Below are 27,127 nucleotides of genomic sequence, written 5' to 3'. Positions count from 1 at the left end.
GCTGCAAAAGGAATTCAGTACATAAAAACATGAAATCAAAACACAAATATGGGAAGCTGAGAGGGATTAAGAATGTGAAATAAGTACGTAAGGTCTTGTCAGAGAAGAAAGGATAAATCTTAGAAAAACACAGACCATGATTCAAACTGTATCTGTAAACTCAGACTTCGCAAGTTATTAACTTTTAAAAAATACTTTTCCAATCGTGGCTCGAAGAGGTTGGGAATCATCCAAGCAAAGCATTAACTATTTCCATGAATGTAGCATACAAGAAAAAAATCACTTCTCAAAAGTTCTTATTTTTCGTCTTATTAATTCTCTATAAATATGAAGCCAGATCCCAAAGCGACTCTATTTAAGAATTATTCCCAAGAATGAGATAAGCAACTATTTTAAATCAAATTTGTCTGTCCTTTCATTGATTTTACATCATACTTGGGGACATTTGGGAACACTAGAACAATCCTGCTTGTACCATTCTTGAGGTCAGGGAAAATGATGGCAATATTCGTTAGTATTTCCTCCCTCACTTCCTAGACTGGGTTCTTGAAATTGGAGCTATTCCATTTCTGCGCTTTTACGGGGGTCAGGTTAGCATTATTAACCTCGTGCCGAGAAAGTGCATCGCAGCCCTGCCTGCGGTGCAGAACGGCACCGGCAGAAAATCCTCACCAGGGCAACTCCGCTGGGGAGCTCCGCTGACACGATCACACCAAGAAAGCCTCCGTGACCCACACATGCACAAGGATTAGAAACAGCCAGTGACAAATGGCAGAGCAAAAAGCAGCAGTGAGAGATGGTCAGCACCACAGCACTGACCTGCGCGCTGCGTGGCCAGGGGAGGGCCTGGGTGTGAAGTGCCTTGAAAGCAAGCGAGTCCAAAGAGAGGGCACGAAGGACTCGGTCCTGACCTCTGCTTGATCAAGGTCTGACTCAATGCTCCAAAACTCATTACTTTTTTTTATTAAAGTGAGAGTCTGACTCGTACCATGTGGACATAGCAGAAACCCAGCAATAAAAGCAAAGCCAAACAGCAAAGCTCTCCACAAGGAGCACAGCGCTGCAGTGTTTGGGGCAGCTCCCTGCAGCCCTGGCTCCAGCTGGGGCGCAGCAGCACATACAGCTGTGCTGAGCCCACAGCAGAGCTCCACCAGCATGCGTCAGGCTGCTTTCACTGCTCCCAGGCTGGCTGCCTCCGCTGCCCAGAACAGACCAACCCCCAAGACTCTGTCTGAAATTATGCAGAGATCTCCTAATTCCCTCTCAGACAGATGCTCTGTTTCCAGTTCCAACACACCCTGCCCTTCCCATTTTTTCCTTCAGTAGCTCACCCTGCTAAGGAACGCCATGTCCAGAACAGCTGTAAAAGACACAGAAAGCAAGTATCTGAGGTTTTGCCCAGTTAAAAACTGAAGCACAGTCTAATCCTTAGCAGGCGGTTAATGGAAATTACAAAACTAAGCAGTAGACATTGATCGTGTAGCAGGGGAGGCAAATCTGAGAAGATGTATATGCACAACCCTATCTGACACAGGTTAGAATTGAACTTTGGGCACTCTAACATTCAAAGCACAGATATATCCAAGTTTCCATCTTCCCTTGAATTGGTAATTGCTCACGCTGCAGCCTCCAGAGCCCTCAGCACGACATACACCTATTCCTATACAAAAATGCCCCCAGCTCCTAGAGATGCACCCCTATTCAATTACCAAGGGTTTGTTTGCAAAGCCATCAATCCACGGGACCTCCTTACAGTCAGGTTTTTGTCATTCTGGCTCTACTCTTCAAACCTTCCCAGAGGCAGGCTGAGATGGTCTGTCACTGAAGCAATAAGGATGAATTACTGGGTGGAAGTTGCCAATACAGCTTTGCATTAATTATTTCATAATTACAGCAAAATATTTCCTATATTCATAACTTAGTAAATTACTAATTTAGGCACACATTAGTCTGAAGATTATGATTCACGCAGCAGCCTGCATGCTGTAGCATTTAATCACATCTCAAAAGTTAAGACACCTGTCCAAAGAAGATTACAAGAGTAACATCTAAACTTCAACAAGTTTATAGCTAAGTAGCACAATTAATCAGTGCTCTTATCAGAATAGTTTGATTTATCTTTGTCATCTCTGCTTAGCAGAGTCATCTAATTGCTTTCCACTCCTAGCTTCTCATTGGTCCAGCTTCATTAAAAGAATCGTTTATATAAGCAGCTTTCCAAAACAACTGCCTTTTTTTTTTAAACAAAGCCTAAAGTTAGACATTAATAAGTTAAGATTCACATACACAATATATGCTGTAAGTGCTATGTCACAGTAACTATATATGATTTTAATCCAAGGGAATACAGCTTTCATTGATATGCAGATTTAAAAGACAGTCAAAAGTAGTATTCATTTACATCATTCGGTACTGGTTAGCCATATTGTCAAATAGACCTGGCGAGAATCTAAACAACAGCTCAAGTAGAAGGAAACGTTCAGGATCCACCAGAGTTAGATTTGAAGCCTAATGCAGTAACCTGCAGGTCCTTTCCCTCCCGATGCCTTTGAGGTGCTTTGTCACCTATCAGCTGCTAGGGAAGTTTGTTGTGGTTAGAGAAGTCACACAGCTCCATAACATTTACAGGCCTACTTTAGGATTTATGGCCCAGTTGCCCACAGCATGATCCAAGAGCCAAAAGCGATCCTTCCAGCTTGTAGGGGTTTTGTTTTGCCTTTATTGTTTGTTTAAAATAAAGAAAACAACTCTCACGTAGTAGTTTATCAGTAGAAAGTTTTTCCCTATGTCTGTCCAGATCTTCCCTGCATTAACTCCAGCTCATTGCTTTTTGGCCCCAGACACGGGAAGCCAATCACTTCCCTCTGCTCCGCAAATGCTGTACTTTCATCTGAAAGCTGTTGTCACTTCCTACCTCCCCCTTAATTTTACCTTTGTAAGCCTACGCAATCACAGGTCTTGCAAACCCTCCAAGATCATTGCTCCTCCACCTGTGATTACCCTTTGTTTTCCACCACACTACCTCTGCCTGGCTTGCTACCTGCTGTAGGACCAGAGCCTGAACCAGCTGCAACACTCCAGCTGCACCTGGCAGCATTGCAAGCAGAGATGGAGGATGACTCCTCCTTTTTTCCTGCAGAAAAAAATATACAAATACATATTCTGCCTCATACATCCTAGCACAATGTTAATATTTTTCACAACAGCTCGACATTGTTGACATTTAAGGTTCAATTGCACAGAGTATAGTAACTCCCAGTATCCTTTTCTGAAGAGCTGTTCTGGAATGTGTAGGTGATGTTCTTACACTTGCACCTGTTGAAATGCTGAATCTGCTACACCAGAAAAATTGCATGCCACTCTTTAAAGCTTTTCTGTAATTTGTCCAGTTCCGTTGGAATTCTCTTCCCTCCCAGTTTGGTATTATATGCTAACTTAGTAAGTATACTCCCAAGTCTTTCATTCAATCATCCACTAAAAAAATAAACAAGCTAGTGAATAAAAACAAAAAACCCACTCAGCAGTACCAGGACAGACTGCTGAGGAACTCCAGTCACTACATCCTTCTTCTTTCACAGTTGGCTGCTCGCAACTATTCCCCAAATATAGTTTTCCAGCCAGTTACACACCACCAGTAGCTGTTCTTACTAACAAAGTCCCCTCACAGAACATGAAATGCAGCAGGGAGCCGCTGATTTGTCCTCATGTACAATGGCAGAGCTGCTGGAGCTGCCTCTATTACTGCCAGTTTAAGTCGACGCCAATAGCCCATTGTGCAGTTTACCTGCAAAATGCTAAGGAGTGGAAGCAATGCAGCAGCCTGGTAAGAGCACACTCTGTCTTTACCAGGCAGAACACTTTTACAGCTTCAGTAATTGATTGCCTTTGCAACAATCACACACCGCCAGCTTCATTTTTCAGAAAAAAAACATGAGATTGGAGCAGATGGGAGCAGATCAAAACAGATTGCACAGAGCAGCCACAGCCTAACGGTGAATTGGGAATACTGAGCAAATATAAGAACCCCGCGTGCCTCGTGTCTGAACTGGAAATAGAGCTCTTTCATCACAGCTTTGAAGTGCTGGTGTAAGTGCTCGTGTATCTGTTCTGACAGCTAAAGGCAAACTATCACCTATGCAATAGCCTTACTTGTTGGGTGAAAGCTGCAGTTCTGACCAGGACTGCAGATCCACACAAAGTACAAGTCCCACAGAGATGGATGCAGACTCTTTTGCTCTTGGAAAGCAAGGAGATGCCATCATCAGGGGTTTCATCCCGCTGCAGCTGCTCCAGCTGCCCCCAGTCCATCCCTCAAGGGTACCAGCATCGGGCCCCCAGAAAGTCAAGCACTCAGCCACGCTCAGCAAGGCCTTTCAACCCATAACCAGCTTCTGATGGACAGACATGGAATGAATTTTCTACTTGGGAGCAGAGGATACAGAAAGCAGTTGTGATAAGGAAAAATGAATCATTTTTAATGAAGCTTTCCACAAAGATCAAAATTTTCTGTAACAGCAAGGCAAAAGAGGAATGAAGGTAAAATCATTTAAGTAGTCAGCCCAATCAGAACCTCTTTATTCCTATTTTCTGCTGCATAGCTGCTGGTCACTGGCTATACACCCCTTGCCTTTTATTTCTAATGGGCAATTACACCATTTCCATCTAAACTCTTCATTTTTTGGTTTGATTATATTGATGGAGCATTGCAGTGAGAATAGCAATGTATCAATCAAGTTTTCCTGTATTTTCACTTTGAATGGTCTGGTTTAGGGTTGGGTTTTTGCTGGTTTTCTTTTGCACACTTGTAGCACTGATATTTCCTTTAGTGATTAAATGCAATCAATCATTTCTTTCTTTAAATGGCAGGTCAAACATACTATTTTCACCTCTAATTTTATACAGCTAAAATGAATGACTTTTTTTTGGCCACAAAATGATATCGGCTATATCGTTTGGACCTGCCCTTTTTTAAAATGAAAGGAATTAATGATCTGTGATTTCATTACTAGAAATATTTACTAGAGATGATCCACTTCCTAGAGAAAAAAAAAAAACTATGAAATACACGGGGAAAAAAATATGATGGCAGGTTATCATTGAATATACCGAACAGAAATAATTAACGCTTTTTGCTCTTTGTGAATAATGAACACCTTCAAAAAGAGTTACAATCAGCATGCCAGGTAGCCAGGAGATACATGGACCAAGTGAAATGCATTACACAAGTCTTCCTTTCCTCCCTGCCTCCCTCAGGCTGAGCAATTTAGGCGTTGAAGCAACTATAACACACGTGCACAGCTTCCCCTCAGTCCTTCCTATAGACTTCTCATGCTTTCTTCAAGCCAGTGAACAAAATCTTGCATGCAGCACTTCATTTTGAAAAGGAAGCTTCCACTCATATGGAATCTAAATGGATTTTTATTGTTCTACTTCTACTGACCTGTTTTTTGATAGTTTTCATTGCACTACGAGTGCCTCTGCCAAGTATGCCATGTGGCTTGTTGATAGAAAACTTTAGATTTAATCAAGCTCCACTGAGCTGGTTTTCCTCACGCTGTTGCTGTGTCTGTTCTCATTTCTGTGTCATGCACCCAGTCACTGTGATTACCTAGCAAGAACTACAAGTTGCATTAAATCTCATGGGGAAATGCTGACCCTTACAGAAGGCCAGACAGTTGTTTTTGGGCTCAGTGTGGACATCATGATTGCTCTTCTACCATTATTTATTTGGACCTACTGGGTTTATATAAAAGTCTACCTGACAAATAAGCCTGATACACTACTAGTGCTCTGACGCAATACTTTTCTTGCAATAAGCTGTGAAAATCCCCGAGATATGTTGTTGAAGATAAGACAGAGTTCCCCCAAACCTTACAGGCGTCATCTTTCACATCCTGCAGGGACAGAGACCTCCAAGATAGATGGCAACACTTCAGACAAGCTCTAACACCATCCTCCCTTGCCACCAAAGGAGCGGATGGGAACCTAGGATGTCTCAGGCAAGTCTCTCCAGACTTTTCAGCACCTTATTTCCTTCCAGGAACACCTGCCTCATAACTGTCCCAGAGACTTGCCTACCAGCAGGGACAGCAAGGCAACTATTTCGTATTTTTTGTATTTTCGTATTATATTAGTATTTTTTGGATACTATTATCCATCCTGGCCAGCACAGTGCAGATACACGCAGAGCCAGAGCCGCTCTCCAGCCCCAGGAGCAGCAAGGTTCCCCCAGCAGAGAGCTGCAGAGCCTGTGCTCAAACAGCAGAGCCATGTGGCTGTGCTCACCAAGCGCTACCTACCCCTCAGCGAGCTTTGTGTTTGATGAGGAGAAGCCTCACACAAAAGGTAAAAGCAAAGCCGCAAAACGTCTTTGTTTTGTTTCCAGGGCACGTTATTAAAAAGAGTACAGCGATACCTCAAACCGAATATTTGAATGCAAACATCTTCAAAGAACTAGGCTAACAGCACTTATTTAATTCATTTTCATTTAAATTGAACAAAATGGTTTGCTGCATACATGCTGCTCACATCAAAAGACCATTCTTAATCCATTAATAAATAGCAGCCTAAAAGGAATCATACAAAAGTAAATTTTTAATGTATTAGCCAAAACAGCAACCAGCAGATAGGAAGGACTGAATTAAGGGTGTGAATTTTTCCTCACTGGTATCTTTGCAAACCATGACAATTAATAATAGGAAGAGGTACTACTAGAAAGCAAGATATTCAGGTAACTGGTGAGGCTTTTTGTATATGTATATATATATATTTTTTTTTTATTTTTTTTTAAGAAATGTTTTGTTGTTGTTGTTGAACTCTAGGTTTGATGTTACAAAATACAATTTATTTTTTTTAAATCACATTGCGCCTGTACAGTAAAATTGAACTGCACTTGTAGCTATTATATCAAAAGGGTTATGATGAAATCAAAAGAGTAATGTGGAAAGGAAACTTGTGCCTTCGTATGTTCTCTCTGGTTTTGGTGACTATTTCTGGCAGATTTACATTAGACTATTCTGAGCTATAGCCAAGCTATACCGAGTGACACTCATCACAATAACAGCTGAAATACAGTAGCAGGTTCATAAACTGATAATTACCTGCAAAGATGGTTTCCACTTTTGATAAACCTCCTCTCAAGCCATTCTGGGCTCTGACAGCTTTTTGGTTTGCCTTCATTGTCTCAAATAACCCATACAACAGACATTTGCAATTTAAGTTATAGTAGAAACTTCCCTGTAATAAAGACAACCCTCTTCAGGAAAGCTTCATCCTTTCCCACACTTCTGCATACTTATTTACAAGAAGCTCATTACCTTTCTAGCACAGACTAGCTTCTATCCTAATTACCCAGTTATGTAGCCCTAGTAATCACGTCTACTTAGATAGCTATCAAACTCTAGCTGTGGTCTGGAATACAATTTTAGCAGTTTTGGAAGGACTCCTTTCAATCCCCTGTTTCCAAAGAAGATTCCCCAAATATTTACAAAGAAGGTATCATAAATATCTATGAACCCTCATCTTGAAAGAATATGAATACCTCATCTTGAAGGACAGGAATTTTGAGATGTGACACTCTACCCTCTGAAATGAGTGCTACGGTGACCTTCAGCAAGTTTAGGGTTTCTAACAAAAATAAGCATGATTATACAGCCTCATTTTTGTAACAAAAGCATCACAGACCTGCAATTCCCTATCCCACACTTCATACTTCAGTTTAATGCAAAGAAAAGTCACCTAACTGGGTATATAAACCACACTTGAAAGCCTCCAATTTCAGTTCAGCTTTTACTATTGGTTGAAAGAATGATAAAAAAAATCTTCTTTTTAGTTAGAAAAGGAATAAAAACCAAAACAGATCAGAATGTCACCACTCAGCTCAACCCTCCTCTCAAACACTGTGCATAGTGTACTGTGTAATTAAGCAAGTGGCAAGGTACAGTGGGTCATCAAAAGTACTTCTGTGCAAGGAACAATTAACAAGGTAAGGCTCTCACAGCTAGAAGAATCATGCCGAAATAGCAGTATAATCTGGGCTGTTAAGTCTAGAGTGACATGGAAAGGTGAATCCAGAGTAACTCTTAACTGCCTCGCTATATATAAGAAATTAGAAACACGAAATGAACTCATCCAATGGTAGGGTCAAATCAAGGCAACACAAAGCTTTCTCAGAAGTGACAGGCCTGGGGAACTCCTTGCCCAGGTTGCCGCACTGCAGCAACCCATTTAACTGGGGTTGGTAAGGAATCAAACAGATTAAAAATGCCTTGAGCCCTAGGTACAAAGGTGCCATCTCTGCCTGAAGAGACCAGTCCACTCCCAGAAGCCACCAGTTTTCTGAGGTGCCATCACTGTACGTACTCATTACATGCATGGGGGACAACATTATTTGAGAGCACTGCAGCCATTGCTAAATAAAAGGCATGTTAGCACCAAGAACCTACTCTTCACACCCTTGGAAAACACTGCAGCAAAGCTATGTTATATTAAACCTGAAAAAAAGTAACGTCAAGCTTAACTTCTAAGGACCTTCAGTGTACAAGGACAGGGAGAAGCTTAATTCAATTAATTACTAAATCAGGCTTTTCCCTTCAAGCTAACGGGTAGGGTCTGTCATAAAGGTAGAGCAACTGGCTGCCCCCTCAGGCAAAGCCTTTGCTGGGCTCCTGCTTCCCTCCTGCTCATTCTCAAGACCGAGCTGATTCAGAACTGTCACCCTCATGATTTTGCTACATCCAACCCTAAGGATGAGCCCAGTCGCTCCCACCCTGGCCCTGACCCTGCAGAGCTGTGGCACCTCCCTGCGTCAGGGCCAAATTTGCCCTCGGGTCTGCAGGAACCCATTTCTCACTGCTCCACACAAGACTCAGCTTTGCTTCAGACAGGCAGCTTCATCTCATGTATTTGCTTTGTAACAGAATAATGAAAATGTTAATCTTGCAAAAATCTTACTGTACATGTGAAACCTGTTTGACTGTCACTGATTGTATTTATTTCTCCTCCAACCCAATAAGCAAGTACTTACCCTCTCTTCTCTGTGATCATTATTTGAATCGCATTCAGTTTCAATATAGCTTGAATTTAATTTAGATTTTGCTTAACTGATTTTTATTCTATTATCTTTTATTCTCTGGGCAAGTATATATTTAATCTTGAGAGTAAAATTGTTATAATTAAATCTGTGTTTTTAAAGATAAAATAAATTAGAGGGTAGAGATGGAGTAATATGTAGTAGCTTGTATCAAATTATATAGATGGAATAATAACTCACTTGTATGAGCAGTGCACCAAGACACAGATTAGTTGTTACCAAAAAAAGGTATTTGTTATTCAGATTTTTAGCATCCATTGAAGTACTTACATGATGCTTAAATGTGTTACAAAAGCCTCTGCAAAAACACAAGTCTGTTACAGACACATTCACAAGCATCAGTTTTTCAACCCATGCTGAAGAAAGCTATGCAGTTGTCTCCCTGCCCAAATCCCCAAGATGATGCCCATCACACGGCAGCTTAAAACCCTTTAGCCTCTGTTTACCTCCCTGTGACATGCGAACAAGTTTACCAAACAAAAATGATGAGTTCAGAGAAGGAGGATGGACAACTCAATACAACTGTCATCACCCAAAAATTCCTCTCTCTCTTGTGATTTTGGACACCAAGTCTTAACCGCTGAAGGATGGCCTGGACTTCATGAGGCCACACTTTTTGCTTTGAAAAACTACACCTACCTATCTCCTAGGTACAACTATGTCAAGATCTTTGCAGAATAAGATGAACAAATGCCCAATAGATTTGCTTTCCCTTCTTAATACAAGTGATGTTTACATTTCCAACTCCTTCTTGTATTCTTGACAAGCCAATGACCAAGAGACAAGTACATCAGTGCCCTGGAGCATGACAGCAGGCAATTCAACTTCTGAAATGCATAAATCTCAATGTATATTCACACGTGTTTTTCTTTATAAAGCACATGTGAATTCCATGTGATTTGTATATCTCACAAGTAAAATTATGTCCCTAATTTGTACTTCATAATAAAGTGCCTGAAGGAGACCAGGCTGCTCTGATATGCAAGCAATTCGAGATTTAAATTAAGTTAGGGATTGATTTCCGTTTCAAAAGTGGTTTTAAAATTTAACAAGTGAAATAGAGTTTTTTTCAAAAAGGGACACAGAAGATGGGAATGCAAACAGATTATGGAGTTGAGATCTAGGGAGCAGGGATCCTGCACACAAGAAAAGGTCTTTCTTCATGTTACTGTCCATCCAATTTAAGAGAAGACTAGATGGACAACTTAAACAACTCTGAGTACATCAGAGCCCATCCACCAAAAAAAAAAAGGCCTATATAAAAAAAAAGTGGTGTTTTAAAAAATAACAAACTCTAAACATTTTCAAACATTTTTTTAAAAAGTGCTTAAAGTCTCTCCCCACAATACTGGAGTAAGACCCCAAGGTTTGTTTCTTTTTTTCCAAGTGGTTATTGTAACGTCTGCTTCTGTTATTTCTTGGGATATTCTACACTGGTGGCTGGAGTTGGATCTTCTGCACTTTTATTGAGCTTTGATACTTATTTTATAACTCAATTATGTATTCTGAATATAAAATGAAAAGCTTGTGAATTATGGGATAAAATACATAAAGTGATTTTGCAACTGCCTTGTAGGACATTGTAACAAACAAGAGATCGAGAAATATTAATCCATAATTAAATGGAAGATGCTGCTTTCCTTTGAAGGCCATCACCATTAGGCAGGGCAGCCTCCCTCTTCAGCAATTGATACTTGTATAAACTCAATAGCAAAATTGCTCTTCTCCCAAATAAAGAATATTTTAGTCCCACACACTCAACATGAAAATCAAATTGGGTTTCTTTTATTTTCAAGCTCAAGTAGTTCTTAAACCTCCCAGAAGAAATTTTAAGGCATCTTATGTCTAATGCTGCTGAGAATGAAAGGCTTAAAAAAGGAAGAAGGATTTGGACTGTCTTGTTTAGTTCTCAAAGAAAAACAAAAAAAAAAAAGTCAGCAACCTTAACTTCTTGAAGAAAGTGCGTTATTGATAAATAAACCTCCTGCCTACTAACTCTGCCTGCCACAGGAAGGCTGCAGTGGCCATTTCTTCCCAGCCCCCTTCCAGCCCCGAGGTTTACAGTTACCCATCTTTTCTGGCCCCTTCATTCATCTTGGGAAGACCCAATTTCTTTTCATTTAAATGACTTCGCTCTGAGCTGCTGCTGCCCCCACAACTATCTCTCACCTCAGCTCAAGAATTTTCCACTCTGTAACACATCTCTGATGAAAGCTACAAGAAGGCACAAGTGTGTTCACTGGGGAAATACCACAAAGTCAAGGATGTCTGATCTCAGCTTACAATAGCTGTGTAACAGCAATGCCTCTCAGCCCAGACATCTGGATTAAAAAGATAGGGGAGCGAGGTGATGGAAGGAAGGACAGACCTGCCTAGGATAAGATTTACAAAGACTAAAGGATCTGTGGTATAATACAAAGCAAGCAAATTCAATTTAATAAGACATCCCGCATACAAGGTATCACCTAGCACTTAACAGAGAGATAAAAGACCAAGATAATGCTTGAGAGAATTGGATACGGTGACTCATAAAAGCAAAACAGGAAAATACAAATAAAGTTGAAGTAGCTCAGATAAAGGAAAACTGCTGAATTTAGAAGTATCTAGAGTACAAGCATATGTTCTTAGAGAACAGCTACAGCCAGAGGGAAGAAGAAAAAAAAAAAAAGAATCTCAAACACTTAAAGGCTCATTTAAGCAGAGTTTATAGAGTTTATCAATGCATCTCAATACTGGAGGTCTTAGGCTGACAGAAACTCATTTTAACCTGGTAGAATTGGAATTTCTGAAAAATCTCACCTTTTTCAAGGTGTCCTGCCCCTTGACCCCATACCTGCATCCTGTGCCTTAAGCAAAACTTCCAGCAGAGATCAAACAAGGTGGAGAAGCATTTCTGAAACTTGAAATAACAGCCTGAATCAAATAGGTGTTGGATTAGATCTCTTCTTAGAAACAATCTTACCCATTTGTTAAAATAAGGGAGAACAGAAAAGAGCATGAATCAATAAGTTGAACAACAAACATAAGGAGAGATTTGGAGGCAGGAACTACGTCATCATTTCTGGATGCACACAAGCGATCCATCTACCTGTAAAATTTAAGTCACCAATTGCGAGCACACCACAGTTCTAATAATTTCTAGATATTGAGACCCAAAGTGGCGGAGGGGATGTGAAGGAGCTCAAGAACATTGTAAGGGAGTCAGCAGGTCGCACACTTGAGCACAGCCACACAATTTGCCCAGGCGGCTTGGAAGCCACAGAGCGCAGCAGAGATGCGATGCTGCCCGGGAGGCAGGAGTGTGTCCCTGTAAACTGCCAGCACCAGGGTGCAGCGAGTAGGTACCTGAGGAAGCTGTTTTGGAGGAAACTGCAGGCCCTAACACTGGGCAGGAAGCAGCCTACTTGGAAGCGCAGCCAGGCACCGCTCTGGGGCAGGGACATGTCGGAAGACCAGCTGACAGCCCTGACAGCTTGTACTTTCTGCAGGTGACAGCGAAGCGTTGTAATAGGGATGGCTGAGGAGGAACAGCAGCAGGGTCATAAATACAGGACAAATGATTGATTTTTTCCGGGTGGGAGATTTTATCCTGGAAACAAAGTACGGGGAAGTCACAGAGCTGGCAGACGCTGGATGGACACATCAGTGACTACAAGGTAGTTAAGACAGTGACTGATAGCAGCACAGCAAGGGGCCACCTGAACAAGCCCTATTTGCACTTCTAAAACTAGGCCTGTGAGTGATACCAGAAGAGAGAGATACCACAACCCTGCAACATCCATGGCTCCCAGAAGGTGAGGGGGGTGCTGCTGGCATTCTCAGGCAAGGTGCTCACCACCCAGCCCACACCCACACCCCCTTTGGGGTCCATCCCTGCAGCTCCCCGCCAAGGGCCCCACGCCTGAGCTTTGCCATGCACGTGGCTGCCAGCACCCAGAGCACTGTTCCTGTGTGTGTAACGCTTCCCAGCCGTCCCTTTTCTCTCCCCGGTGTGCACACATGAAAAAGAAAAAAAAAAGATGCAAACAGATTTCCTTCCAAGGCCAGAACACCCACATATTTATTTTCTCATGATGTCTCACCCTAGCTTGCATTAACACAGCACACTAGCCAGCTATGACTTTCCCCATAAGACAAGCTCTCCATCAACACGAACTACACCCCTGGAAAGACCATCTCCCCACACTGGACCCAGTCGCCTTCCTACAGGTGGCGCCAGCAGGCGCCCGCAGCAGCCCTCTCCTTACACTCAAGTCCCTCCACCCGCCTGCCTTGAAGCAACAGGAGGTGCAGCAGCACAGGCAGGAATCACAGATCCCGAACAACCTATTGCTCTTTGTTTTTTTAATTTATTTCAGCCGAAGAGTTAGCTCGAAGGTCAGAAATAGATTAAAGGATCTTTTCGGGGTCCTTTTCCATGTGAGCATTTCAATATTCACCTTGAGAATCAAAGGTCAGAATACATGACGTGCCCGATGGAGCAACACTACCGATAGCCCTTTCAAAAGCACAATATACAACCACTGTCTATCAAAAAGAAAACTACAGGAGAATTAAAGTGTTTCAGTCTTTACAGAACTCCTACAGTACAGATTCTTCTATAAACACCTTCAGGAATATTTTTTGTTATTCAATGCTTAAAAAACACAGCTTCAGATACTGTGTATGCATTGGATCCATTTTCATTCCATGTGGGACAAAAAATTGATCATACTTTGCAAGTACAATAGCCTCATGAAACTAAACATTCTGCATCACCTCAAGCTGTTCTGTATATGAAAATGATCAATGGTGAAAGCATCTAAAATTGTTTTCACAGCTACATACTGCGGGGCTTTTTTTTAAGGCTTGAAACAATTTGTTTTTCTTTATAGACTGGGAATTATCTGTTAAGGTGAGTATGTTCAAAACACTATGTGATTTTCTAGCATTTTCTAAAACATACAAAATATTCCAAATATGCTAAAAGTCACATTTATAATTAAATCAAGGAGCTGATTAGCTCTAGATAAACAGAAATTTCCCTAAGACATTGCACAATAGGAATTTCAAATGTTTGATACTGCAGATCCTGTTAATTCAGTATTCCATAATAACCTAAGTTAACCACAACTATAGTGCAACAGTTCTACCTGTAAAATAATTTTATTTGAATACATCAGATACAGAAAAATCTACAAATACACAATAAAGGAGCAACAGCCATAATACAGCTGAAAAAAAAAAACATTGAAATACTGGGAAATCTTAACATGAATGAAAATTTTAACGTTTTTGTGTGAAAGGCGAAAGTAAAAGGAGGGTGAACATTTCTAACAGGAACAAAGCAGGAAAAAACACAACTTTGAAATCACAGCAGGAAAGTCAAATTCAGAAAGAAAAACACAAATGGAAGACAGATGATGAGAACAGGTAGCTTTTATAATGCTTCTGCACCTGATCTTAACTCTTAGCAGCTGAAAAGCAGCTTGCTTTTTAATTTTTTCTGCTTCAGAAATGGAAAATTTCCTCAACTCTGGTGGGTAAGTAGTTCTGAAGTGAAAGAACTGTCATCAGTTCTTGTAAAAAAAAATACGGATTTTGGAGCCCAAAATTTCAATTATGAAGACAGCAAAGCAGCTTTGTCAAAATAATGCGTTTTCCTGACACTTCCTCTTACATTTCTATCTTTGCATTAAGCTAATTTGTTTCTTTATCCATATGCACATACAGAAAATTGCATACTGACTTTAGCACTTCAGTTTGTTCCTGGAGGTGTGACATGGCTCTCCCAGAACCGTGTGACAAGACTCATGTCCCAAGACACTCCTTAGGGCTCCTCCTTCCCACCAAGGTGCTCCCCTTGGTCCCAAAGGACGCCTGCACCACTGCCAGCTGCCTGGCACCACCCTGCCACCAAACTCCCCAACAGACAAGCCTGGGGACTGCCATAATGGCAGACTCATGGGACAAGCGTTGGCTGAGAGAAGCCCAAGTCCAAATACCATTTGCTAGCTCAGGCCAAGCTATTACAACAGACTTAGAGAAGGATGATTGTCCAGTTTTCTGCTGGGATGAAACATTTGAGGTGATCCTGGAAAGAATCGACACAAGTTTCCCCGAAGCAAGCAAATGGGGCTCAAAACTATGCCAGCAGAACTGGATTTCCGAAGTACCACACAGGCTTCTCTAGGTGCAGAAATCCAAATTACAAGAGCAAGAAAAGTTAGAGGTAATCAGGGATTGCTGAACATCTTCCTGATGTGTTGTAACAACTCATAGGAGCCTATTACTTTCGGTGCAAGGTTTAACAGCATTTCCATTAACCTACTTCATCCATTAGAGTTTTATTCCACTCATTCTCAGTTACTGATTTTGTCTTGATTACTGACTGAAAATAATTTTGCAAAGCAGGAGCTATGCTGCACTACTCACTTTTCCTACAATAAGATAAATTGTTATTCAAAATTTTTATATGGAGCAAAAGATAATCAGTCAATACTCAAGAACGGGCTACTTCAACACCTTCGAAATTGAATTACAATGCAGCACAATGCAATTTAAAATGTCAAAGAAATCAGAGGTTCTCACAGATTTTAATTAAAGCAATCTCCTCTATACTCAGCTCCTCCTTTCTCCCCATCCTGCTGCTACCTACTCCTTTTCTGTTTATTCACTGCTCTGAATAAAACAATAAAAATAACCACAGTTACTCCGGTTCGTTATTTATAACAGCATAGTTCTTAGATATGTGACAACATTCCCCATCCTAAATAACTGATGGCCTTACACAATGATAATTCAGAAACTCGAGCATTACTATACTGTAATTTTATGGATAAATAGCCATAGAAATAACCAGCTCAAAGACATGCAAATTGTCAGTCACAGAATAAGAAGTTCAACATCCTTTCATCAGTCTCAGAAGAAAAAAAAAAAAAAAAAGAAAGAAAAAAAGCCAACAAAGGAGCAGACAAAAGCTGGGTAAGACAAGCTTTCCACTGCCCACCTCCACACCCCCCTGTTTAAGTGTAATCACTTTTACACTCGTTTTAAGTCAGTGGCATCAAGAGACAGTGGCACTGAAGGAGCCTACATGAGCATTGTCTCACAGGACAATATCAAAACTTTTTCCCCACACACTACCAGCAACAGCTTATTATTACCTGTGACTCCAAACCGCCAGGCAAGCCCCACACATAGATAATCCACGAGGCTCATTGGGGCAATTAATTGCAATCAGGGCCCTGACATGAGCTTGCAGGCTTTTCTTTCCAGCTAACATTGCTCTCTCCTGTTGATAATGAGCCAGCAGAATATCATATGGCTGATACTGCACAAGTTTACTCCCAAAGGCTGGATTATTTTCTATAACAAATTTCATGTCTTGTTCTATTTACAGATTTAGTTATTTATTTTTACAATCCCACAAACGAATTCATTATTTGGAATTAATAGAAATGTTCAGAAGAAGAAATGGTTTTTATTTTGTTCTGATTCCCCAGGTGACTCGCACAGTCATATTTCCAAGCTTTCTATCTGCACTCTGCAAATGTACTGAAATATGTATTTTGACAGCTGTTCAACAGGTACTGGTGCAAGGAGTTTTATCACCAGGAGCCTTCTGGATGCCAAGTTTAACATGGGGTCAACAAAATTCTAGTAAATTGAATTACAGGTAAAATATTTGTGTAGTCTGCAAACCATTTTATGGTACGTAAAGACTGTACCACTAACATGTGTTTGCAGAATGAGCCCAGTTTCATTGCTTTCTTAGGAAGTATTCATTTTTCTGTTACAGCGTATTTATCTTTTTTATATTGCCTGCCACACTGTGAATCCTTTAAAGTGCTAATAATCTTTTTTCTTCAGTTTAGGAGTTTTTGCTGATTACTGGTGGTTGAATGCTGAGCGTTTCTTGCTGAGTAAAGAATTTCAGTTTTTGTCTGAGGTGACATAGCTAATTAGGAGTTATCATGTGGCAGAGCCTTATCAACCTCTCATTAACATTCTTATCATAATTTCAGGAAAAAAAATATCTTTTTCCCACAGAATAATCCAAGTAAAAAAAATAAAAGATAAAACAGATGCAAGACTGCATTGCAGTGCTCTCTTATTTTCACCCAGCATGAGTGAAAGCATTACTAAATGTTGTTCTAACAAAAAAACTGTTACCAGCATTATTTAGTCTTGAGCAGGCTGCATCACAACTTTGAAATTATCACCACCTTCATAACACGTGATAATTTCTACTTTCATTCTGGGTGACTTCAGTCACTGTGAGAAGAACACGCAAACTGGATCGACTCTTCCCCATTTATAAAGCCCTTTTTATTCTTTTGGGGCTGTAGGAAGCCTGATAGAAATAGGAGTTTCTACCACTTTTGCTGTAGAGAGCTCTCTTATCTCCATAGCAATGCTTCTGCAGCAGAAAGCTAGCAGACAGTGAAGGGCTCTGAAAGCAGCTTAATATCCCTTCACGTACAGCCCCACTGCTATGAAATACACCCAGACAGCTTTACCAGTCCCAGAAATCCAGAAACCAGCCCCTGTCTAACAAAACGCTGGTAGTGGCCTCCCTGCTGCTCGTATCAGCCACAGGCTCTGTTGCAGGTTCAGTTTCAGCCCGTATTGGTCCCTTTTGTGCCCCCCCCCACTACTACCCTCTCCAGCCTCCTGTGTTTCAGGCAGCTGCAGCCCCGTCCCGCTCAGGACAGACTCACGTAATGGGTGGAAGGAGACTAAAACTGAAGGAGTTTGGATAAACCCACAACCTGCTCACACACCTCAGCCTTCAGGAGGTGCTTGGCTCCTTCCCTGGAGCCCTGCCGCCTCTTGCAGCCCAGCCCACATCCTGCTGTGGAGATGCTGGCAGGAGAGCAAGGAAGGAAGAAACAAGGAGTTCTGAGACATCCTTCCAAATATCTCATCTGATATCCCCCTCTAATGGAAACAACTGAAACAGTCTTAGGAACTAGGACCAAACAAACACCTTCACATCTGCACTGCAACATTGCTTCCCTTGCTCAGTGATCCTCAATCACCTTTTTCAAGAGTGCAATGGCACCAAGTTCGTCCAAACAAGGGGAGTTATACATGTTATAAACATGAGAAAGGCATTCATGGACTCACAGCAATCATCTGGGGAACAGAGGAAAAGCAAGAAAAGCGCCTGAATCCTCACAGGTAGTTACATATCTGGCATGTTGCCCCCCAGTTTCAAAGGAATCCAATTTTCTTTTGTGATTCTGAAACACATCAGCTGACATTTCTTGCTATTGCTAACTCAGAGTAAGACATGTCTTTATTTAAACAGTGGATAAACCAGATACCTGCACGTTGGAAAATTATATGCTGGTATCAATTTTCTTAGTAGTAATAATTCACCACCAGTAACAACAGTAACCATACTTTGAAAACTGGTTCCCTAATGGCATTCTAACCTTTCAGAATATTTTGTGCGATGAAAAATACAGAAACTACAGTAATACATTTGCCTGCTTAAATAGAAGATTTGTCTAATTAAATTGGAAGAATGCTGCACGAGTACTTTGACTCAGGAGGTCCTCTGTCACTTCTGCAGGAAGAAAAACTTGAATTTGAAGAAAAGTGAGCAAAACACTATGAGGGAGGCAAACTCTTCTAGTTTGTTCTTCTAATGTACAAGGCCAGGGCTCAAGTGAGAGCATAGTTTGTGTGGGCTTTGGTACAATACAGCTTGCTTTCTTCAAATACTACAGCCAAGAAAAATGGTGTAAGAAAATCAAAGGTTTGATCTAGCATATCTTCAAGCATGAGCCAGACTTGGGGTTGGAGTTCAAGTCTGGATTTAGCTCTTGTTAAACTGCAGGAGAAGATGGCAAACAGCCCGCACATCACAAGCCCTCAGCCACCTGCAGCTGAGGGCTGCTGAGAGCAGTGCTGTGACTGCACCTGAGCCTGCAAGGAGAAAGCAGCCAGCACCGCCGCTCTGCGAGTCATGCAGGGTCTGGCCCAGTCTGGGGGCTTGGCCCCAGCTCTTCCTCCCCACACAAGGCTGGATGTCAGCTCAGACAAAAAAGCATGTGTAAGAAAATGCCTGGGTTATGGAAAATAAGGGTTAGTGACTAACCTGCTTTTTCTGACCTACACTTAGAGGTCTATTATAGTTTTAGAATTAGTTTTAGCATTGAACGTACAGTTTTATAGTTTAGTTCTAGCAATAATTTGAATATTTACTGCAAATTACCAATTGTTTTTTCTTTCCTAACTTCCCCCAGCAGTTTCACATGGATAAGATCTCCTTGGATCATACCTTCAAATATTATTTTGAAGTATACGCTAACAATTTGCATATTTTCTTCATTTCAGCACTCTGTGCAGTAACCTCTGAGTAAATTGGAGTATTGAATATTAAGGTAACACTGTGAAGCTCTAGGTGGGGAACTTTAACGCAAAGCTCCATAAGAAGAGAACATATTTTCATTAGTACAATAGTAAACACACCATTCATGTGAAAATATTAGACAAGGAAAAAACTAAAGAACATGAGCAAGTTACTCTGAAGTTATGTTTTTTAAATGCTACCCCGTAGAAGTGTATAATCTTTCCCAGTTCTGTGAAATCCTTTCAGAGAAGTCTCTTTTAACATATCAACTTAATAGACTTGAAAATTGTTTGCTTTATTCATAGATGTCTTAAGCAGGAGCCAATGACCAGAGCTACCAGCCAGTCAGGAAAGTGTCTCATCAGTAAATCCACATTTCAAGATCATCAAAACTGAGAGTCCAGTGGGCTAAGAACCATACAGCCTATAAAATACAGCTGTTACATGGTACGCAGCGGAACAGACCCTTAAAAAGGGCCCAATGACCGGAACTTTTAAAAGTGTGAAAACCAAAGCTGCATTTCATTATTAGTTAGACCACGTCTCATCCCTCTTTCTTATGAAGTAAAAAGACGGTACTCTATTAGAAGTGTGTCAAATTACTAGCAGCCAGGTACCACAAAATAAAACTTAATGGCCATTTTGAACAAATGAGTATCTGTAAAGCTGACTTCTTTATGCACAGACCCCTGCAAATAGACTGCGTTGCAACCTCACAATAGAAGCACAGTTATATATAGTTATTATATATACTTATTTTCAAGAGTTAGTTGTTCCGTTACATCTCATCAATGAAGACAGAAGATAAAAAAGTAAGGGTGGGAAAACAAGACTGGCACTGAAAATGGAATAGCTGTGGAAAAGAGGTACACAAGCTGCAGGGAAGTCAGGCAGCAAGGCTCGTCTCTTAGTGTGAAGCAAACACAGAGCATGAAGGACTATGCAAACATGGAACAACCGAAAAAAGACAAAGGAATGTGAAGACAGAAAACAGAGAAATGGGTATTAAAAATGTGAGATTTGTATTACTGTTCTGGACATCCCAAAATCTAATACACTCATTTTAAATAAAGTATGTGATCAAGAGTTTATATACTTCTCCAAAATAAATATCTTGCAGTAATACACTGATGAATCTGATTGGGAAAGTCAAAATTAAAAACAAACACACTTCTATTATTTGGGAGTATTACATGCTAAAACTTGCTTGAGTTTTATTAATATATCTGACTCTAACCAAAGCCAGATCGAAAGAGTTTACAGGCAGAAGCCAGCTAATGACAGAGTCTGGCTTGGAACAGCATTGTCGGTGCACCATAAAGTGCCTAACCTAACTGTTACAATTATCCCCAATTCAAACATTACAAGTTGGATTTAAACTCATACTGAAAAGAAACCCACAGATATTAAAAGTAGAAGTGCACAGTTAGGACATGTGCATATACTTAATTACGGCACATGGCGGCACAATCGGGAGGGGGATGAAATTATCATCCAAGATGTATGCATTTCTTTTCCTCCAGTGTGCAAACACAAATGCTAAGATACCTTAATTAGAGACATATGGCTAGTGTACAAACTCACTGCAGGGTATTGTTAATGCAATTTGAGTGCCCAAACTATGCTCATTCAGATGTTTTTGAATTACTCTGAATACTTATAGATAATAGTAACTAACTCAAAATGCTGGTTGAAAAGATCATTGGGTTTGAGATAATGACAACACACGCTTGTACTGTGTCTAACCACAAATTATAAGCATACTGACCCCAGATTAATGCAAACACACATCTACAGACTAGCTCTGGATTTGGTTACGTCCAGAAAAGTAGGTCATTTTGGAAAAGAGCCCAGGAAAAAGCAGCTATAGGTTAAATTACTGATCCAAGTCCATGTCACTGTGCCATAGTAACATTTGGAGATAGAGAGTAAGAGCACTCAGGGTCTTGTAAAATCAGCCCCTTACATATTTTAGAAGAGTCACGAGTCAACAAATAACGGTGAAAGCCATACAATGCATCCCAAAACAAATTAGAAAACTGGTGGAGGGGTTCAATGGAGAGCCAATGCGCATAAACATTGATTTCAGTTGCAGCACAGATGAAAATAGTTTAGAGGTAACAGAACTTCATTCCTCATATGATATTTTATTGGAAATCTAAAAAAATAAACAAAGTAGTTCAAATGTACTGAGTTCTGCTTTCATTGTGTATTACCTCATCACTTGACACACTAGAAGAAAAAAGATGTTTCTTTAACTTGCCAGTAATGAGGAGAAGGCAAAATTAACAAGGTGCTAAACTGAAGGTAGGAAGATGTTATGTTATAAAGCAATGCTTGATAATAAATGGTGGTATTAGTGGATAAGAGACAAATAAAACCAGATAATAAATTACCCACTGACTGTTAACCTATTGGTCATCTCGCCTCTTTCAGCCTTTTTCTGTCTCAGTAGCCATATCTATAACCAGGATCCCCCTGACACAAACACTCTCCCGCATTGCTGCTGATACCCCTTTCAAGTCAATGAGGTATGATCATTTACATCACCCAATGAGCTGCATGGGGCAGCTCATTAAATTAGGTGTCTGCCTTGAGCTCCTTGCACACACTAAGCACCTGTAGCTGTTAATGAGAAATTTGTGATGTGGTGAGAAGGAGAGTGCTAACTGTGCTCCTTCTGAGCTTCAGTCTTCCAAAAAAATGAAAAATACAGGAAATAGTTTCCTTACAAAATGAGAAGTTTTTATTAAAGGTCAAAGTACCTCACAAGCAAAGAATGATGTTACCATGCTCCTCACTCCATCACCTAGGATGTTAAAATGTGAGGGTAATATTGCATATAGAATTTCTTGCTGCCCATTATCTTTCATTCAACAATAGAAAGTTCTTTTTTCTATATTTATCCATTTTAAAAAATAGCAGTATTATCTTTACGTGTTTACTACAAGACACCACAGTAAATGAAACATTGCTGTGTTCACACTTCAGTGCTCCAATACTATCAAGACCCGTCTGTTATTTCTATCATTGTCCTTCTTTTTATTTCCCTTGTGTATTTCAGATATATCTCCCATTAACTAGAAGCAGTAAGAAGCTGAGAATGGAGACAGCAGAACTAATGAAAAGAAGGCTTCCTGCTCTACGGCTCCCTGTAGAGGGGTGCACTACCCCTGCTCACACCCCTGCTGTTACTGCAACTGCTGTCCAGTCAGCATATTAAACTCCTCATTTCTGCTCTTCTTCTTTCTCTAAATCAGAGAATTGAAAATTCGTCCAAAGACTCTGCTCAAGAGTGTTTTATCCCGGTTTTATGCTATTCTGTGATCCCTAAATTCTGCAGACCTAAAGATCTTGTTAACACACTTTGACACGCTATAGAAAAGTGAAGGTACCAATTGTCATTTTCACTGATGAATTGAATATACCTTCACTTTCCTACTTCTTACTCAGAAATGAGTGACGATGCAGATGGCAGTGGAAACAGAGCAGCAGAGAAGCAGGTGTGGAAGAAGCACAATACCGTGCTTAAAATATATGCCTAGTATCTTGATTAGATTAACAGGGTTGCTCTGGGTCTGATCTCTCTGCAATCTTACAAACCACTGACATTACCATGGCTGTAAAAAGCAACTGCACCAAGTAAAACCCAAACGCACCAGCTCAGTAAAGCATCTTCTCTCCAGCAACAGCCAATAGCAATTAATCAGCAAAAAGTAAAGGATGTGCCACAAACGGAAAGTGATGCTTCCTCCATCCCTCCCAACTTCAAAAGTTCATAAGCTCAGAGCCCTCCTGGCTGATAGATGTCTCTCCTCTCCTTCAGCACACACTGATAGATTGTTCTTTCATACATGTATTCTGTTATTTATTTATTATTATTGTTTTCTGTCTATTTTCATCTAAAAGCATAGAAAACAATGCACTATTTGTTCAGGCAATTTCCCATTCATTGACTAATGAAACAATAATAAATGGGAGTATATTTGGGGAAGGGTTTAAAAAAAATATCCTAACACTACTCATTCCTAAAAAAAAAAAAAATACAGGCTTATAGTTTATGAGGAAACAGTGTTTCTAAAACTGACTCCAAATCTCAAGTATATCTGTAACAAAAATCATAGATGTAAATTTAATTCTCCGTTAATTATACATCCACACAGCAAACAATGTTTCTTCTATACAGAAATTCTCCCTGAAAATATATTGCTTTTATTATTATTATTTCTTATTTCTATTATTTCTTAATTATCTTCTATTATTTCTTTGTAAAACAAATATCCAAGAATGATATTTTAAAATGAAACTCAAAAACGACGTTGGAGTAGTTTTAGAAGTTTGGAAGCTATTTCATTTCATGTTTCTGAATGCCACTTACTAGTGTGATTAATACAAAACTTCAGCCTCAATAGAAAAGCTCTCATTAGCACAAATATTTGAGAACATCTCACCTTAAAAGAACACAAGAACAGATTGCAAAGCGTAAAGGATAGGGAGGGATTTGATTTTTTAATAGTGTTTCAGATCTGCATGTTGAAAGAAGTTGGGCTATTTTATTTATTTATTTTTCATTCAGAATATGTGCCTCAAAAATCATTAAATCATTATTTTTTTCTCAAATATTTCAGTCAGTGATAAAAATGTTTCATAAAAACTCAGTGATGCAATTCAAGGCTGCCAACTGACAGAACTACATAGCTAATTAATCACTGGAAGACAGTATGTTATGATAAAGTACAATTACTGGACTTCAAGACAAAGATAAGACTGATAGATTCCACCTCCAGCAGATCTTGATACTAAAGCACAAGATTTCCTTCAATCTGTTTCTTTCGTAGGTTTAAAAAAAATCATTGTGACAATATTAGCATATTAAAGCCCCGTACATTTGGGATTTGTAATTGTTCCAGAAACAAATGGGCTTTTCCCAAACCTCAGGTTACATCTGGCAAACACAGACCAGAAGACATGGCCTGAATCCCAGCCCAATTGGTACAGCTCAAACAGCCCTGAACATTACTCCAGAAGGCATACCAAAAATAAGCATGTATCACAGGAAGGCAGTGGGAAAGATGCAGTGCCTTGGTGATACCTGAAGTCTGAGCAGCACAATGTAACATCTTAGGTAAAAATGTTCTTGTGTGTAGGAAGTGAAGTCTCCACTGGGCTACACAGATGAACATCCCTGACTGCAGCAGCCTTTAGAGAAAAAACCCACCTGAATAATAACTGATGGTAATTCAGCAATCCAATTTCTCTGCTGGATGTTCAAACAAACCAACCTATCTGTTTGTCTCATAAAGTGGCTTTGCAAGGTTACAAATAATTTTGAAAGCATTCTAAGTATCTAAAATATGTTAAAGAGACATTCATAATAAAAACTTTATAATATCTGGCAAAACCATTTTTTTGTTGTTGTTTAGGCTATTTTAATTTAGTATACAGGAAAATAGTTTTGATGGGAACATCACTCTTTTCTTGAATATCTACCTCCATGAAGAAACGAGTATCAAGTAATAAACATCAGCAAGAGACAACTAACAGGCAGAAAGAGATTCCGTCTTGGATTACTTTTAACAATGTTAGAGGCACTTCTGAGCTAACATAACTGACAACAAAATATTGCTACATTCAGGTCTAACTCTATTATATTCTTGTGTATTCTGTCATACCACAGTACATGCTGTTGAAAAAAATCATGGGGACATGCACTCAACAGAAGTTTTGTACAGTTAGAAAAGAAAGATCCAAATTCCTCCCAAACTCATGTTTAAATCAATAAAAAAAAAACAACTTTTTTTTCTTCTTTTTAGAAAACAGCTGGCCTCAGAAAAAAACACCCAATCTTCTCTTTAGAATGTCTATTTGACAGACTAACAAAAAGTTAAACTGTATTTCAGGGAAAGATATGCAGAAAAAAAAAATTCCAAGAACAAAATAATAATAGTCCGCTCAGAATTTCGTGAACTCATTAGAGAAATGCCATTAGCTGTGGTTATCATCACACAAATAGAATCACAGTCAGGTCTCCATGCAAGTATGGATGTTGGAGTATTTTACTTATAGCTAGTCCAAGTAGGATTGACAGATATGAGTAGAAAACACTACTGAAAACTTAATCAGAATACAGATAACTTGGCATGCAGTGTTCTGCTTCCATGGCTTTGAAAGTCTGCCTTCATACTTCTTGAGAGAACACACTGGACACCAAACAAAGCTCACCTATGACTTTGATGGCACTCTGCGATGAAGAATTAAATGTTCTTTCCCTGCTACTTGAGAGGGGGCTGGACCAGATGGGCTCCAGAGGTCCCTTCTGACCTAAACCATTCTGTGTAAACTATAAAGAGGTCTGTCCTGCCATCTTTACATAAGCAGATCTGCCAGGTAAGTCTAATGTGAGTGCCACACAGCACAGAAAACACAGCTCAGATCTGCGGTGGGGAGCAGGAACTGCCCTGGCCTGGGGAACGACACACAGGGACAGCCTGATGTTCTGGCACAGCTCGCCTGGGCCCAGCCAGCCCACCCGGGCCAGTTTCAGGCTCAGGCTCATCCCTGGGTAAAATGATGCTACTGATGGCAGGGTGAAAAGGGAAGCTGCATAATTAATTTGGCAGAAAAATAAATGCCATGCAATATGTCAGAAATATTTAAGAAAAGCAGAGAGCTTTTCTGGTAGTAGAAACACAACTGCTGTCAAAACAAATTGTTGCTCTCATGACCTGTATCTTCTGAGACTGTGTCAACCCATTCTGCACTGCCTGGTTCTCCACGTGACAAAACTCTCTAGTTTGGCAAGTTAACATATAGCATGTATAAATAACATGTTAGCAATGTACAGACCCGATATCACTCCCCATATCATCTTTAAGTGTGATGTCAAGTCTTCCAGTAGAAGTTCAAGACATCCTCCTTTTCTTTTTGAATGCTACTAGGACAGCCTGCATGACAGAAATTATCTTTATCACAGAATTATTTTGCTATCAAAAGAACTTAATTATCAGTAGCACCTCATCTTAATGATGTAATGATGTAACACATCATCTTATCATCTCAACACTGTTAAGAAATGCAAAAGTGGGTCTAGACCTCTGTATTTCAAAACCATCATACGTTTTGTAGGTTAAACAGGATTATTTGTCTTCTGTCCTATCTGTCTTCTGTCCCATGATGCACTGAAATACTCACCCAGAGGTGAGACCAAGAGCCAGAAATGGACTGTTGAAATGTCTGTCCTTTTCCTCTGACAGCACGAAGTTCTCCGGCAGTTGTGAATTTTCAGGTAGCTCCATTCAGTGACCAGTTATGTTAATTTAACCTTCACTCTTATTAACTCGTTCTGTCCTTTTCTTGCTCTGTAAATTGCAGGTCTAAGGGTACTGATACCTGAAAACAACGGGAAAAAATAAAAACAGGTCAAAAAAAAGTCATGTAAAGCATTGGCAGTACTTCTGTGTACTTATCTTATCCTTAATCCTCCCTCATTGGAGGGATAAAATGTCCTTGTTCAGTAGCTGGCCTCCATGTTAACTAGATTTTTTTCAAAACTTATTCTCAAGACAGGTAGGAAGTAGTTATTTTCTTTCTGTGTTACTGACTGAATCAACAAAACCTGTGTGGTCCCTTCCAGAGACTGAAGTTGGTCTACCACTCTGCCAGGCTGGCAACATTTAAAACCTAAAAGAAGA

The 27,127-nt window shown here is 40.1% G+C and overlaps 1 protein-coding gene across 2 annotated transcripts in view; it reads right to left on the bottom strand.

Annotated features, from left to right (window-relative positions):
• The window catches only part of LOC310902998 (uncharacterized protein), a 409,793-nt gene that overhangs the window by 103,079 nt on the left and 279,587 nt on the right, over positions 1-27,127 (bottom strand). For both annotated transcript variants that reach the window (XR_014587193.1, XR_014587194.1), the window contains exon 26: positions 26,628-27,116. The gene's annotated coding sequence lies outside the window, so the exon portion shown is untranslated. The remainder of the gene's footprint in view (positions 1-26,627; positions 27,117-27,127) is intronic.

This window comes from Anser anser, assembly GCF_964211835.1.
Source record: "Anser anser genome assembly, chromosome: 7".
NCBI lineage: Eukaryota > Metazoa > Chordata > Aves > Anseriformes > Anatidae > Anser > Anser anser.
The sequence above is the reverse complement of the archived record's forward strand: the minus strand, read 5'-3'. Positions and strand labels throughout refer to the sequence as shown.